This window comes from Nycticebus coucang, chromosome 6 (assembly GCF_027406575.1).
Source record: "Nycticebus coucang isolate mNycCou1 chromosome 6, mNycCou1.pri, whole genome shotgun sequence".
Taxonomy (NCBI): domain Eukaryota; kingdom Metazoa; phylum Chordata; class Mammalia; order Primates; family Lorisidae; genus Nycticebus; species Nycticebus coucang.
The window spans coordinates 85,899,011-85,914,896 of NC_069785.1; positions in this window are offsets into that span (position 1 = coordinate 85,899,011).

Here is a 15,886-nt window from a genome sequence, read left to right on the forward strand (position 1 = left end):
CTACTGGAGTTAAATGGTTTCTCAGAGTAGTTTTGGTTTGCATTTCTATGATGATTAAAGATGATGAGCATTTTTTCATGTGTCTGTAGGAAATGTGTCTGTCTTCTTCAGAGAAGCTTCTGTTCACGTTTCTTGCCCACAATGAAATGGGATCACTTGTTTTTTGCTTAGTAAGAAGTTTGAGTTCTCTGTGGATTTTGGTTCTTAGACCTTTGTTGGTCGTATAACTTGCAAAAATCCTCTCCCATTCTGAGGGCTGTCTATCTGAGGGCTTTACTTAGTGTGTTCTTGGCAGTGCAGAAGCTTTTTAATTTGATCAGATCCCAGTAATGTATTTTTGATGGTGCTTCAATTGCCCGGGGTGTCTTCCTCATGAAGTATTCTCCCAGGCCAAGTTTTTCAAGCATTTCCCTTGCACTTTCTCTAAGAATATTAATAGTTTCATGTCTTAAGTATGAGTCTTTTAACCAGTAAGAGTCAATTTTTATTAGAGGAGAAAGATGTGAGTCCAGTTTCAGTCCTCTACAAGTTTCCAGCCAATTCATTCAGCACCATTTATTGAATAAGGAATCTTTCCCAAAATTTATATTTTTAATAGGCTTATCGAAAATCAAATGACAATAAGTGTCTGGGTTTACCTCTTTTTTTTTGCCTTTTATTTATTTATTTTTTATTTTTTTATTGTTAAATCATAGCTGTGTACATTAGTGCAATCAAGGGGTACAATGTGCTAGTTTCATATACAATTGAAATATTCTAATCTATTCAACGTAGCCTTCATGGCATTTTCATGGTTATTGTATGTAGACATTTGTATTCTACCTTTAGTAAGTTTGGCCTGTACCCATTCTAAGATGCACGGTAGGTGTGGCCCCACCCATTACTCTACCTCCACCATAATCTGCCCCCTCCCTTCCCCTTCCTTGGCCCTTTCCTCATAGTCTTGTGCTTTAGTTGGGTTATAGCCTTCATGTGATAGCTATAATTTAGCTTCATAGTAGGGCTGAGTACACATCTACCTCTCTATTTTTGTACCAGTATCATACTGTTTTGATCACTATCGATTTATAGTATAGTTTGAAGTCTGGAAGCCTGGTACCTCCCAATTTGTTTTTATTTCTGAGTTATGTCTTGGCTATTTGAGTTTTTTTCTGTTTCCGTATAAAACAAAGTACTAATTTTTCCAGGTCTTTAAAATATGACAGAGGTGCTTTAATAGAGATTGCATTAAATCTGTAGATTGCTTTAGGTAGTATAGACATTTTAACAACGTTGATTCTTCCCGACCACGAGCATGATACATGTTTCAATTTGTTAACATCTTCAGCTATTTCTTTTCTCAGAGTTTCATAGTTTTCTTTATAGAGATATTTCATGTCCTTAGTTGGATACACTCCCAGATAATTCATCTTCTTTGGGACAATTGTAAAGGGAATGAAGTCCTTGACTGTTTTTTCCCCTTGACTATTGTTGGTATATATAAAGGCTACAGATTTATGAGTGTTAATTTTGTATCCTGAAACATTACTATATGCCTTGATCACTTCTAGGAGTTTTGTAGTTGATTCCCTTGGATTTTCTGGATATATAACTATATCGCCTGTGAAGAGTGACAATTTGATCTCTTCTGGTCCTATTTGGATCCCCTTGACTGTCTTCTCTTGCCTGATTGTGGTGGCTAAAACTTCCCTTACAATGTTAAAAAGTAGTGGAGACAGAAGGCATCCTTGTCTGGTTCCTGATCTGAGTGGAAATGATTTCAATTTTACTCCATTCACTATGATATTGGCTGTGGGTATGCAGCAGTTGGCCTCTATCAGTTTAAGAAATGTTACTTCTATACTTATTTTCCTTCTTTTTTTTTATTGTTAAATCATAGCTGTGTGCATTTGTGCAACCAAGGGGTACAATGTGCTGGTTTCATATACAATCAAAAATATTCTCATCAAACTGTTCAAAGTAGACTTCATGGCATTTTCTTAGTTATTGTATGTAGAAATTTGTATTCTGCATTTTGTAGGTTTTGCCTGTACCCATTTTAATAAGCACCGTAGGTGTGGCCCCACCCATTACCCTCCCTCCACCCTGACTTCTCTCCTCCCTGACCTTCTCATGGCCCATTCCCCATATTTTTGTGCTATAGGTGGGTTATAGCCTTCATATGAAAGCTATAAATTACCTTCACAGTAGGGCTGAGTACATTGGGTACTTTTTCTTCCATTCTTCAGATACTTTGCTAAGAAGAATATGTTCCAGCTCTATCCATCTTTCTTTAAGGTTGCATAACATTCCATGGTATACATGTGCCACAATTAGCTAGTCCATTTGTGGGTTGACGGGCACTTGGGCTCTTCCATGGCTTAGCAATTATGAATTGAGCTGCAATAAATATTCTGGTACAGATGTCTTTGTTATATTGTGATTTTTGGTCTTCTAGGCATTTACCTAGTAAAGGAATTATAGGATCGAATGGCATCTCTATTTTTAGGTCTCTAAGTATTTTCCAAACATCCTTCCAAAAGGAACGTATTAGTGGACATTCACACCAGCAGTGTAGAAGTGTGCCCTTTCTCCACATCCACGCCAACATCTCTGGTTTGGGGATTTTGTTATGTGGGCTACTCTTACTGGAGTTAGGTGATATCTCAAAGTAGTTTTGAGTTGCATTTCTCTGATGATTAAGGATGATGAGCATTTTTTCATGTGTCTGTAGTCCGTGCATCTGTCTTCTTTAGAGAAGTTTCTCTTCCATTCCTTTGCCTACCCTAAGAAACAGGCTGGCAACCTGTAGAAGATTGAAATTGAACCAACACCTTTCACCATTAACTAAGATAGACTCTCACTGGGTAAAATCTTTAAACTTAAGACATGAAACTATAAAAATACTAGAAGAAAAAGCAGGGAAAACTCTTGAAGGAATCGGCCTCGGTGAATATTTAATGAGGAGGACTCCCCAGGCAATTGAAGCAGTATCAAAAATTCACTACTGGGACCTGATCAAACTGAAAATCTTCTGCACATCCAAGAACATAGTAAGTATAGCAAGCAGACAGCCCTCAAAATAGGAGAAAATATTTGCAGGTTAAACCTCCGAACAAGGTTTAGTAACCAGAATCCACAGAGAACTCAAACATATTAGCAAGAATAGTTGTCTATTTTTTGAGACTTTGGAAAAATAAAAAAGAAAAAGAAGTTAACTGATGACCCCATACTGAACCTCAAAGTCAAAGCATTCTATGATAGACATACTCTTATCTAACCATATGAATGTTACTTTTTTTTTGCATTCTTATTATTATTGCTCAATATTTTCTGGCAGCAATTATCTGATTTCTTTTATGAATGTTTTTATCTTTGCTCGTTCTTGATGACATTTTTGTTTCTAGTGCTTATTGTAATCAATGCTATTGTTTTTAAATTTTAAGTCTCTTTAATTTTGTGCAGGCAAAAAGTGGAAACCAAATAAACACATGTATATGTATGGAGAAAATAAACAAAAATAATTAATAGAGTTGATAGAAAGGGAATTTAAAATATGGATGATAAAGACATTAAAAGGAATGGGCAAGAACATGGAAAGAAAGAACCAAAAATGAGACAAGAGATATGTACAATACAGAAAGGATATGGTGGAGCTTAAGGAAATGAAGGAAACAATCAGGGAATGTAAAGCTGCAGTAAAACGTATCAAAAATAGGGTAGACTATGGAGAAAAAAGAAGCTCAGAGCTACAGGACAAAATTTTCACTTAACCCAGAGAGTTGATGAGCAGAAAAGAAGAGAGAGAAAGCATAACATGTCCTTAGAGAACTACAATACTCCATGAAGTATTCAAATATATGAATAGGGATTCCTAAAGGGGAAGAAGATTGCCCCAAAGGAATGGAAGCCTGGAAGCCATTCAGGAGACTACCTATCATAAAGGAAAACTTCCCAAGTTTCACTAAAGACCCCAACACACCCCTTTCAGATGCATATCAAACCCTGGGTAATTTCAATGCTAACAGAGCCTCTCCAAGACACATTGCAATGAACCTGTCTGAAGTCAAGAAGAAAAAAATTCTTCAAGCAGCCAGTAGCAAGTGCCAATTGATCGAATTAGAATTCCAAGCAGTAACCCAATAGATGTCTCAAGAATTCAATAAATTCTATACCTATTTTCTAAAGCGTTCTGATCAAGAGAGGATGCTGGGTATTGTCTAAAGCTTTTTCTGCATCAATTGAATCATATGGTCTTTGATTTTTGTCTATGTGATGTATTGTATTTATGAATTTATGTATACTGGACCATCCTTGGGACCCTGGGATAAAATACACCTGGTTGTGGTGTATAATGTGTTTGATGTGTTATTGGATTGTTTCCTAGGATCCTATTGAATAGTTTTGCATCAATATTCATTAGAGATATTGGTCTCTAATTTTCTTTTCTTGTTGGGTCTTTTTCTGGTTTAGATATAAGCATGATATTCACTTCATAGAATATATTGAGAAGTATTCCTTCTTTTAGTATGTTTTGGAAAAGATTAAGTAATATAGGTACTAGTTCCTCCTTAAAGGTTTGGTAGAATTCTGATGTGAAGCCATCTGGTCCTGGGCTGTTCTTTTGGGGGAGATTTCTTATACTTGATGCTATTTCAGAGCTTGTTATAGGCTTGTTCAACATTTGCACTTCTTTCTGGCTAAGTCTAGGAGGGTGGCGTGTTTCCAAGTATTGATCTCTTTCCTTCAGATTTTCATACTTCTGAGAGTAGAGTTTTATTATATAGTATGAATATTATATAATATATATATATATTATATAGTATTCATTAAGGACTTGTTGGATTTCTATGGAGTCTGTTGTTATTTGGCCTTTATCTTTTCTAATTGATGAATAGGGGATTCTACTCTTCTACTTCTGGTTAGGTTAGCCTAAGTTTTATCTATTTTCTTGAGCTTTTCAAAAAACCAACTCTTTGATTGGTTGATCTGTTGTATGATTCTTTGGTCTTCAATTTCATTTACTTGTGCTCTAATTTTAATTATTTTCTTCTGCTGGGTTTAGGGTTGTAAAGTTCTTCATTTTCCATTGCTTGAGATGTCCCATTAAGTTATTGACTTCCTTTTTTTCCGTTCTCTCGAGGAAGGCTTGCAATGCTATACATTTTCCTCTTAGGACTGCCTTTGTGGTATCCCAGAGGTTGTGATAGTTTGCGACTTCCAAAAGTTATTGTTTTGCTCCAAAAATTTGGTAATTTCCTTCTTAATCTCATCTATGACCCAGCTATCATTCAACATGAAGTTATTTAGTTTCAATGTTTTTGTATGCATGTGGAGATTCCTGTTTTTACTGAGTTCAACTTTTATTCCATGATGGTCTGAGAAAATACAAGGAATGAATTATATTTTTTAAAACTTGCTGATGTTAAACTTGTGACCCAAGATGTGATCAATTTTGGAGGATGATCCCTCGGCTGATGAGAAGAATGTGTATTCAGTTTAATTAGGATGAAATGTTCTGTAGATGTCTATTATATGTAAATGTTGAATGGTTAAGTTTAGTTCTAAAATTTCTTTGCTTAGCTTCTTTTTTGTGTGAGGATCTATCCAACACTGCCAGAGGAGTGTTAAAGTCTCCAACAATTATAGTGTGGGGGAAATTAAGTTGCTCATGTCAGCTAAAATTTCTCTTATAAATTGAGGTGCATTCTGGTTGGGTGCATAAATGTTGATAATTGAAATCTCATCATGTTGAGTGTAGCCCTTAAGAAATAAGAAGTGACCATCATTATCTTTTCTTACTTTGATTGGTTTAAAGCCTATTGTATCTGAGAATATAATTGCCACACCTACTTTTTTCTGATTTCCATTTGCCTGAATTAAAGGTGACCATTCCTTCACCTTGAGTCTATGTTTGTCTTTTAAGGAAAGATGAGACTCTTGACTGCAGCAGATGTCTGGCCTGAGGTTTTCTATTTAGTCAACCAACCTGTGTCTCTTTAGAGGGCAATTTAGTGACCAATTATTACATAAATTGGATTTAATTTTGACCAAGGTACATTATGTGAACATTAATTTTTTTTATTAAATCATAACAGTGTACATTAATGCAATCACTGGGCACCGTATACTGCTTTTATAGGCCGTTTTACACACTTTCATCACACTGGTTAACATAGCCTTCCTGGTATTTTCTTAGTTATTGTGTTAAGGCATTTATAGTCTACATTTACTTAGTTTCACATGTATCCTTGTAAGATGCACCACAGGTGTAATCCCACCAATCACCCTCCCTCCACCCATCCTACCCCCTCTCTACCCTCCCTCTCCCTGGTCCCCATATTCTTAGGTTATAACTGAGTTATAGCTTTCATTTGAAAGCTATACATCAGCTTCATAGTAGGGCTGAGTACATTGGATACTTTTTCTTCCATTCTTGAGATACTTTGCTAAGAAAAATATGTTCCAGCTCCATCCATGTAAACATAAAAAAGGTAAAGTCTCCATCTTTCTTTTTTTCTGTTTTTTGAATATAGGCTTCTAAAGTGATCATTTTTTTCTGCTTTTGCTATATCCACAGTTTTTTTTTTTTTAACTTGTATCTTCATTGTTGTTATACTGAAGGAATTTAATGATTTCCTTTTTTATTTCTTCCAGCACCCAACTGTCATTCAGCACAAGGTTGTTGAACTTCTATGCCTTTTTGTGAGGTTGAATATTTTTGTTGAAGTTGAGTTCGACTTTTAGTGCCTTGTGGTCTGAGAAGATGCATGATAAAATTTCAATTCTTTTGATTTTGTTGAGTTTTGTTTTCTGTAATAGGATGTGATAATTTTTGAGAATGTTCCATGGATGATGACAATAATGTATATTCGTATTTTGGGGATGGAGTGTTCTATATACATCTATCAAGCACAGTTTTGCTAGGGTCTCATTTCAATCTCTTATATCTTTGTTTAATTTCTGTTTAGAGGATCTGTCCAGCTCTGGGAGAAGTCCACTAATTCTTTATAGATGGCGTCTTCTGCAGTAGGTGCCTCACGGTTCATTGTGGGGGATCCTTGTTCTTATTTTTCAGGTTGCCTGAATTTTTCTATTGGTTCCTCCTCATGTTCTTTCTTCTTGTTTACCTCCTTATGCTCCTTTTTACTTCTCACTACCTCGTTTGTTTTAAAGAGAAGTCCTTGCTCTTGATGACAGTATGTTGCATGATGACAGTACGTTTCTGGGGCACCAGGTGGCGCTGTGGGTTTTTTAGGAGACCGAGAGCATAGCCAGCAACCTCTATTGTCCTAATTCCAAAATTATTGCCTTGGGCAATCGCCTGATTGTTTTCTCAGCATTCAGATCCTGCTGGGTTGGGATCTTAAAGCTCACTAGAATCCTTCAGGGGCAGGTTTCACAGTGCCCCCTGACTCTAGTTCCTGTAGATTGCAGGAGTCCCTCAGCCTGCCCCAATAGATGCGTTCTCATCCTGGCGGAAGGAATTAAGACAGCCGTGCTTTAGGCTCCTGCTAAGACCTTGTCAGGACTTCCCACAATGGCAGCCTCCTGGCCACTGAGACCTTCTCATTATAGTTGCCTCACCAGCCACAAACCTATGGCACATCCACTCAAACCAGCATTTGAATCTGGTTGCTGTATGCTGTTTGAGCTTGCCTTCTCTTCCAAGCTTTTCACTCAACACACAGCTTGCCCCAACAACTGAAAATTCAAGAAAGGCTTCTTCCTGTCCCAAGCCTCTGTGGGTGGCCAGCTGATCCCAGCCAGTCTCAATCACCTACCTAATTCATCAGATTTCCTCCCCTCCAGATCATAAACTAAATCCATCTCACCACCTCATCACTGTGCTCCCTTAGCTATGACTCTGGGTAAGGTCTTCATGCCAGGTATAGCTGGGTTCTCTCTTTTTCCCCAGTCCTTCTAGGAGAACTCAGCTGAATGATCTTTCTGATTCCCAAATTTGCTCCACCCAGAAATTCTTTATCTCTATTCCAAAGACAAAGGCTATCTGAGATTTCAGGATTTTTAATTATTTTAAGTATTTGAGAATATATTTTAAAGAAAATATTAAATTGTGACCTATTGAGTCTAAGATGTTAGTCCAAAATATAATTTTATTTTGGACTATTCTACATTGCAAATGCCATTCAAAATACCATTGCAAAAGAAATCAACATTAAATCAGAAATCTAAAATTAAATATTTTCATACCTTTGACAGTTTATTTTTATTTCCTTCATGACTTTCTTTCTCTTCATCTGATGACATCTGCAAGGCTTGTTCTGCTGATAGACCATACATTTAGTTAAGTGGACCACAGTTCAACAAAATTGACATTGTTTGATACAAAAGGGTAAAAAGGTAATTTCTGTGTAAATTGAGAGTTTAAGTTAAGCTTAATCTTTAGCCAAATATTTACTTCTGTAAAAAAAAAAAAAAAAAACTTCTAATTATCCAAAACTTTGCAAAACAACCCAGAGGGCACTAGATGTCACTAGGTTCAACAAATACAGACATATCACAGATTTACTCACAGATTTTTCCACCTAATGTATATACATGTAATGTTAGAAGAAAAACAGAATTTAAATATACAATACACACATATGAAATAACATTGTGGATTATTCTCTACTTCATAATAGTACCTTTTAACAGCATGCTGTGCATGTTGTTTTATCAATAATTCACAAATTTCTGTTACTTTTTCTATTTTCATCAGTGTACATCCTGTTTGTTACATGTGAAAAGATTTCCTCTTCTATTCTAACAATTTTATTTTCATCTTTTAAGGCCTTAGCCTGCTACATGAAGCTTTCATTGATTCCTGCTGTTTCCCCAGATAAATAGGCATCTCCTCCCTCAGGGGTGCCTTAGTACTCTAGTGTCATCTCTACTGCAATTTTCCTACCAAAACTGTAAATCATTTCTTGCCATGTCTCTACCCTTTGCCTCTGGACTGTAAGCACAATATTTCAAAACTTCTGGAACAGTCTTTATCTGTTTTACTCAATAATGATTGAGACTGTGGCTGAAGGAATATAAATAAAACTGTCAAAAATGAGTTTTTCAGGGATCATGTCTGAGCTGATACTTATAATGTTAGATGAGCCAAATTAAAGGGCATAGGGGACAGGAAAGGATGAGGGCAAGACAGAAAGCAGAAAGAGAGAGAGAAAAATTCCTGAAGAAACATATGTATATGTATTTGTCTACAGTGGAGGGATTGGTGAACCAGGCATTCTAGAATCTCAGGAATGCCAGAAAAAAATGCAGACAAGAAGGGATAGCAGAAATCCTTCTATGAAATTTCATGGTGGTTGAATATTAATATTTCAAAGAGATATTAATTATCCCATTTTCACTGAAGTAAATCACTGTAAATTCTACATGAAAGACAAATTTCAGAAAAACACAAGTGAATGGCAGAAGATGCATTACAAGGACATATTGGAAAATAAAGGCAATGTGGGCCTGAGATAAGTGAATGTTTATGGAAATATTTTGGATATCAAATATCAGTGTCCCATATAGGATGGATGTTTTTATAAAATAAATAAACATATAAAACTTGGTTTTGTATTTTGATTTTTTCAGTATTAATAAACAATACAATAAATATCTGTAGATACACCTATATAATACAAAAGCCATTATGACTATCATTCATATATATATATATATATATATGGATATATGACACATATATATATGTATATATATATATAATATATATATATATATCAGCTTTCGAAGAGTTATGTTGCAGCATTTATGTGATGGAATGTTATAAAAATCAAAATAAATTAAGCCAAATATACATGTGTCAATATGGATTGATCTCACAAATACAATACTGAGCAAATAAGAGAAAGTCACAGAATGACATATGAAGCCTTGACAATTAAGTTCACAAGCTCACAACCGTGTGCTTATGTTGTTAGTACTGTACAAGCCCCTCATTAAAGTTTCATAACTTTGGTGTATCAGTGTCTCATAGTTGTGTTTATGTTGACTGTCTTTCAGAATGGAGTTCATTATCATTGCTGCATGATTGTGTGCTGTTATGAGAATTTCAGAACCTGAATTAGAGCGATGAATAAATGTTAATCTTGTTAAACTTAGCAAGCATGAAAGGGAAGTCAGGGACATGTTAGTTTGCAGATAATGCCACAAAAAAATCAGCAGTTTGCAAATAGATTAAATAGTTTTCTGAAGAGATAAAAAGCAGCATTGAAGAAGAGAGGTAAGGGTGCCCAGTGATAAGAATGAAAGTCATGAAAACCTTACAAAAATTCATTGAATTTTGCATCAAAACTATTAGCTGACTGTGAGAAGCATAGCATATCAAGTAAACATCAATAGAGAAATAAGTAGGAAAGTCTTTTTTTTAATTTATTTTATTAGATCATAACTGCATACATTACTCCATTTATGGGGTATAATGTGCTGATTTTATATACAATTTGGAATGTTTAAATCAAACTTGTTAACACAGAATTCACTTCACTTACTTACTTGTTGTGTTTAGACATTTATACTCTACTATTAAATATTAACACTGCTCTTAAGTATTGTAGAGACATTTATAATCTACTATTAGTTAAGCATTAATACTATTAAATATTAAGAATTAAATATCAATACTATTAAATATTAAATACTGGTATTAAAATTTGTAGACATGTATATTCCGCTATTAATATTAAATTTAATATTTTATTAATAGTAGAGTATAAGTGTCTAAACACAACAATTAAATAAGTGGGTGGTGCCTTTGGCTCAAAGAATTAGGGAGCCAGCCCTATAGACCAGAGGGGGTGGATTCAAACCCGGTCCCAGTAAAAAACTGAAAGAAAAATAAAATAAATAAGTGAGGTGAATGCTATGTTTTTTTTTTCTTTCTTTTAGTTAGCAAACATTTATTTACATAAGAAGAGTGTAGCATTAGATAAATGTAGTATAAAGTGTGTTTGAAAGGTCAATATACACACATACGTCTGTCATATCAATAGTTGGGTTATATGGATTAATGGAATCAACCGGGAAATTTTTTTTTTTTTTTTTTTTGTAGAGACGGAGTCTCACTGTACCACCCTCGGGTAGAGTGCCGTGGTGTCACACAGTTCACAGCAACCTCTAACTCTTGGGCTTACGCGATTCTCTTGCCTCAATCTCCCGAGGAGCTGGGACTACAGGCGCGCGCCACAACGCCCAGCTATTTTTCTGTTGCAGTTTGGCCGGGGCTGGGTCCGAACCCGCCACCCTCGGCATATGGGGCTGGCGCCCTACTCACTGAACGACAGGTGCCGCCCTTGGGAAATTTTTTTTTTAAATACCCAAGTCAAACAGGGGAGGGAAGGAGGGGAGGTGAATGCTATGTTAACCAGTTTGATGTAAACATTCCAAATTATATATAAAATCAGCACACTGTACCACACAAATGCAGTAATGTACACAGTTATGATCTAATAAAAATATCAGGAAAATCATAATGGAAAATCTTGACAAGAAAAAACTTGGACAAAATGATTCCCAAAGTAGATCACCAGTGGAAAAAAATGGAAAGGAGAGTCAAATTTTGACAAGACCTCACAGAGAAGCAAGATGAAGTTTTGAGCCATGTTATCACTGGTGATGAAACATGGGCATACCAACGTGAACTGAAGAAAAGCATCAAAGTGCACAATGAAAGTCAGTCTTCTCCACAATCAAAACATTCCTTTAGTTCTAACAAAATGTGAAAATGATATTGCTAACCTTCTTGATATCAGAGGGATTGTTCATTAGGAATTTTCGACAACTGCACAGTTAACAAAGTTTACTATTTGAAAGTGCTGAAAAGGCTACATGGAAAAGTTAGATGAAAATGACCTGAACTTTTTGCCAAATCATGGCTCTTGCATCAGGGTGACAATGGTTCTTGCTGTGTGACAATGCACCAAGTCACACAGTACCGTCTGTGCGGAGTTTTTACTCAGTAAACTAATAACTGTATTAGAACATCCTCCCTACTCATATAATCTGGCTCCCAATGACCTTTTTCTTTACCCGAAGATGAAGGAACATTTTAAAGGATGATATTTTGATAACATTTAGTACATCAAATATAATACAATGTCAGTGCTGATGGCTATTCCAGAAAAAAAGTTCCAAAATTGCTTTGGAACCTGGATGAGGCACTAGTATTGCTGCACAACTTTCCAAGGGAAGTACTTCAAAGGTGACTGTGGTGATATTCAGCAATGAGGTATGCAGTGCTTTTTCTAGGATGAGTTCACTTCATCATCTTATTTTATACAAAGTGTATATATCAGTTATATGAAATTTTAGGACATGGAAACAAATTATGATTGTACACCTATGTCACCTATGAAGTAAAACATTTTCAGAGTATGAGTTCATAGTAATAACATACAGCTAATTCTAGGTGTTGGATACTTCCACTCAATTATTTGTAATAGTTTGAGAGGACCCTAAAGCCAAAACATTTAGTACTGCCATTTTAAAAGACTATGTCTTTCAAATAGCCATGGAAGGATAATTTATTATTTTCCTTGTTTTTAATAATTAATGATGACACACATGCACATAGGTTCTGCTAGTCAGACATTTATTGCCTTAATATCATCAGTCTAAAAACTGGATAAAATAACTAAAGTTAAAAGAACTTGTTAGTATAATGCATTCCACTATGTAAAGTCAGAATTTCATAAATTCTTTGAATTACTAGAAAATTGTGTAGTTTCATAGTTCATCTCTGTCCACTCCCTAACAAAAACAGGAATTTTAAGTTGAAAATTAAAGAAGGAAGAAAGATCCCTTCACAGCAGGATTTTGAAGTTACAGTGAACTATAGTCACTACACATAGCAAGAACATGTATCCACTTTCCCCCCTCAAAAATTACCTGATCTGGATAGCTGCACATTCTTCTGTTTTACTGCGTTCTTGCCATGGGAAACTTCTATCTTAATGGCATGCTGAGTGGACTTTAAAATAAAGGGTTTCATAAGTAATGTATATTTTGTATGACACACAGTGAATAATTCCAGATAAAAAAATAAATGTGGTTACCTTCAACTGGCAATGTTTCTCGGAAAACCCTAAAAAAACAAAAAACACAGACAATCAATGTAAATGACAATATAAATGTAAATACGATAAAGCCAAACGTGCAGTTATGGAGAGTTAATATTGAGCTTAATCCTCAAGTTTGACTTTGTACATGATTATTTTAGCTCTGAAGTTGTTTTCCTTTTTCTTTTTTTATTGTGGACAGCAATATGACAGAAATAAACAAAGAAAAGAAAGGGAACATACATTTAATACACCGTCCACTTAAGATTTCTAAAGTATTTCAGAGGAAAACCATTCAAATACAGTAGTGCACATATGGCAATGTGAATGGTGTCTTTAATCAGAGGAGCAAATCACACCATTGAGAGGATAAATGACAAAGCTGATGGCAGAAGCCTACAGCATAGCTTTAACGAGACACAAAAGCATCCTTTATACATATAAGTATTCATCTGATCTTTGTTTTGTTATTTATAAAGGACACACTTCTAATGACAGTACAGTTTAATCTATATTTCTCTTAGAGAAAGTATTTTTAATAGAGCAGCATGGATGTACACTTGTAGAATAATTAATAGTTAATATAAACATTCCCTTTGTTCCATATCCATGTAAGCTGCAGATATACCTACATTTCTTCTACCATCTACTTTTGCCATCTAAGAGTTTCATTACCCACTCACCTAAGGACATATAAAATACACCAAAGAAATTATGAACAATAAATTTCAAATATCAAAACATTTATCCAAAAAGAAAAAAATTGAAATGTCACAGAATTATATGAAATTAATAAACTTTTACATTTCAAAAATAAAAGCAATATTTGCTAAAAATAAGAAAAAGTTTTGGAAAAAACATGAATACATACATATATACACACATATATATTTAATTAAGTCATTTGTACATAGATCATAAGTACATTTATGCCATTATGGGATTCGATGTGTTGATTATTTGTACAATTTGGAGTGCTTACACCCTACTAATCAACATAGCTTTCACCTCATTTCCCCAATTGCAGCATTAAGACATTTGTGTTCTACACCTGATAGATCCAACTTGTACTTGCAATATGCTCCATAGGTGTGATCCCCCTACTAACCCTCCCTCTATCAACCCATCTCCCTCCTTTCCCTTCTCCCTCCCCTTCCCAGGCTAAAGTTGCATTTCATTTTTCTCTCTTTCTTTTTTTTTTTTTGCAGTTTTTGGCCAGGGCTGGGTTTGAACCCACCACCTCTGGCATATGGGGCCGGTGCCTTACTCCTTGAGCCACAGGCACCGCCCCATGTTTCATTTTTCATATGCAAGTGTTAGTGATTATAGATTAGTTTCACAGTAGCACTGAGTACATTAGATTTTATTTTCCATTCCTGAGATACTTTACTAAGAAGATTATTTTCCAGCTCCATCCATGTAAACATAATAGAGGTAAAGTCTCCCTTTCTTTTTTTTTTTTTTTTCTTTAATGCTGCATAGTGTTCCATGGTATACTGGCTGGCAAACTGTAAAAGACTCAAACTGGACCAACACCTTTCTCCTCTAACAAAAATTGACTCTCACTGGTTAAAGGACTTAAACTTAAGACATGAAACGATAAAAAATTCGTAGAGAGAGTGCAGGGAAATGCTTGAAAAAATTGATGAGGAGGACACCCCGGACAATTGAAGCAACATCAAAAATACATTACTGAGATCTGATCAAATTAAAAAGTTTCTGCACTGCCAAGAAAACAGTAAACAAAGCAAATAGCGTCAAAATGGGAGAGGATTTTTTCTAGTTATATTTCTGACAAAGGTCTAATAACCTGAATCCACAGAGAACTCAAAATTATGACTAAGAAAAAAAAAAGTGATTTCATTTAATTGCGGGCAAGAGACGTGAACAGAAACTTCTCTGAAGAATACAGGCGCATGGTCTACAGACACATGAAAAAAATGCTCACCATCTTTAATCATCTGAGAAATGCAAACAAAAACTACTCTGAGATACCACCTAACTCCAGTAAGAGTATCCCACATCACTAAATTCTCAAACTCTAGATGTTGGTGTGGTTGTGGAGAAAAGGGAACACTTTTGCACTGCTGGTGGCAATGAAACCTAGTACGTTCCTTTTGGAAGCAAGTTTGGAGAACACTTAGAGATCTAAATGTACACCTGACTTTTGATCCTGCAATTCCTCTTCTAGGTGTATATCCAAATGACCAAAAGTCATTTGGCAATAAAGATATTTGCACCAGATTCTTCACTGCAGCTCAATTCATAATTACCAAGTCATGGAAGATAATTACATTTTTATAAAATTAGTTTCCTTTGGTATATCCTATTAATCTTTTAAGATCTTTGGAAAATAGCCATTTTATAGGAAAAAAAATCTGTCTTAAAAAAGCAGCCACTGCTTGTATGCAAATTAGTCTTATTTGATAATGTAATATCAAGGCAACATGCATCTCTGATGCCTGGCATTCGTGGAGAGGAGAAATGGATCTCTCTGGTTTACCCCAATTCCAGCACTCTCCTGCTTCTAGTGATCTCTGGGGCAGCAACAATCTATCTTGTGTGACTGCCAGTTTCCTAAATCCACCTTGGTCAGTACTCTCAAGTTTCCTCATCATTAACTATAAAATTACCTAGTTAACTTTCTTCTTTCCACTCTCTTTCCCTACCCAGAATGTCTCTTCTCTTCAAAAAGTATTCTGTAACCCTGTGGTCTTCCATTGTTTTCATGGATTATTTCTGCCATTTCTTCCCTCTTCATTTAGCAAAATGATCTCACATTTATAACTTGATTTCTTTGTTTCTTTGCTCCTTCTTCTCCAGCT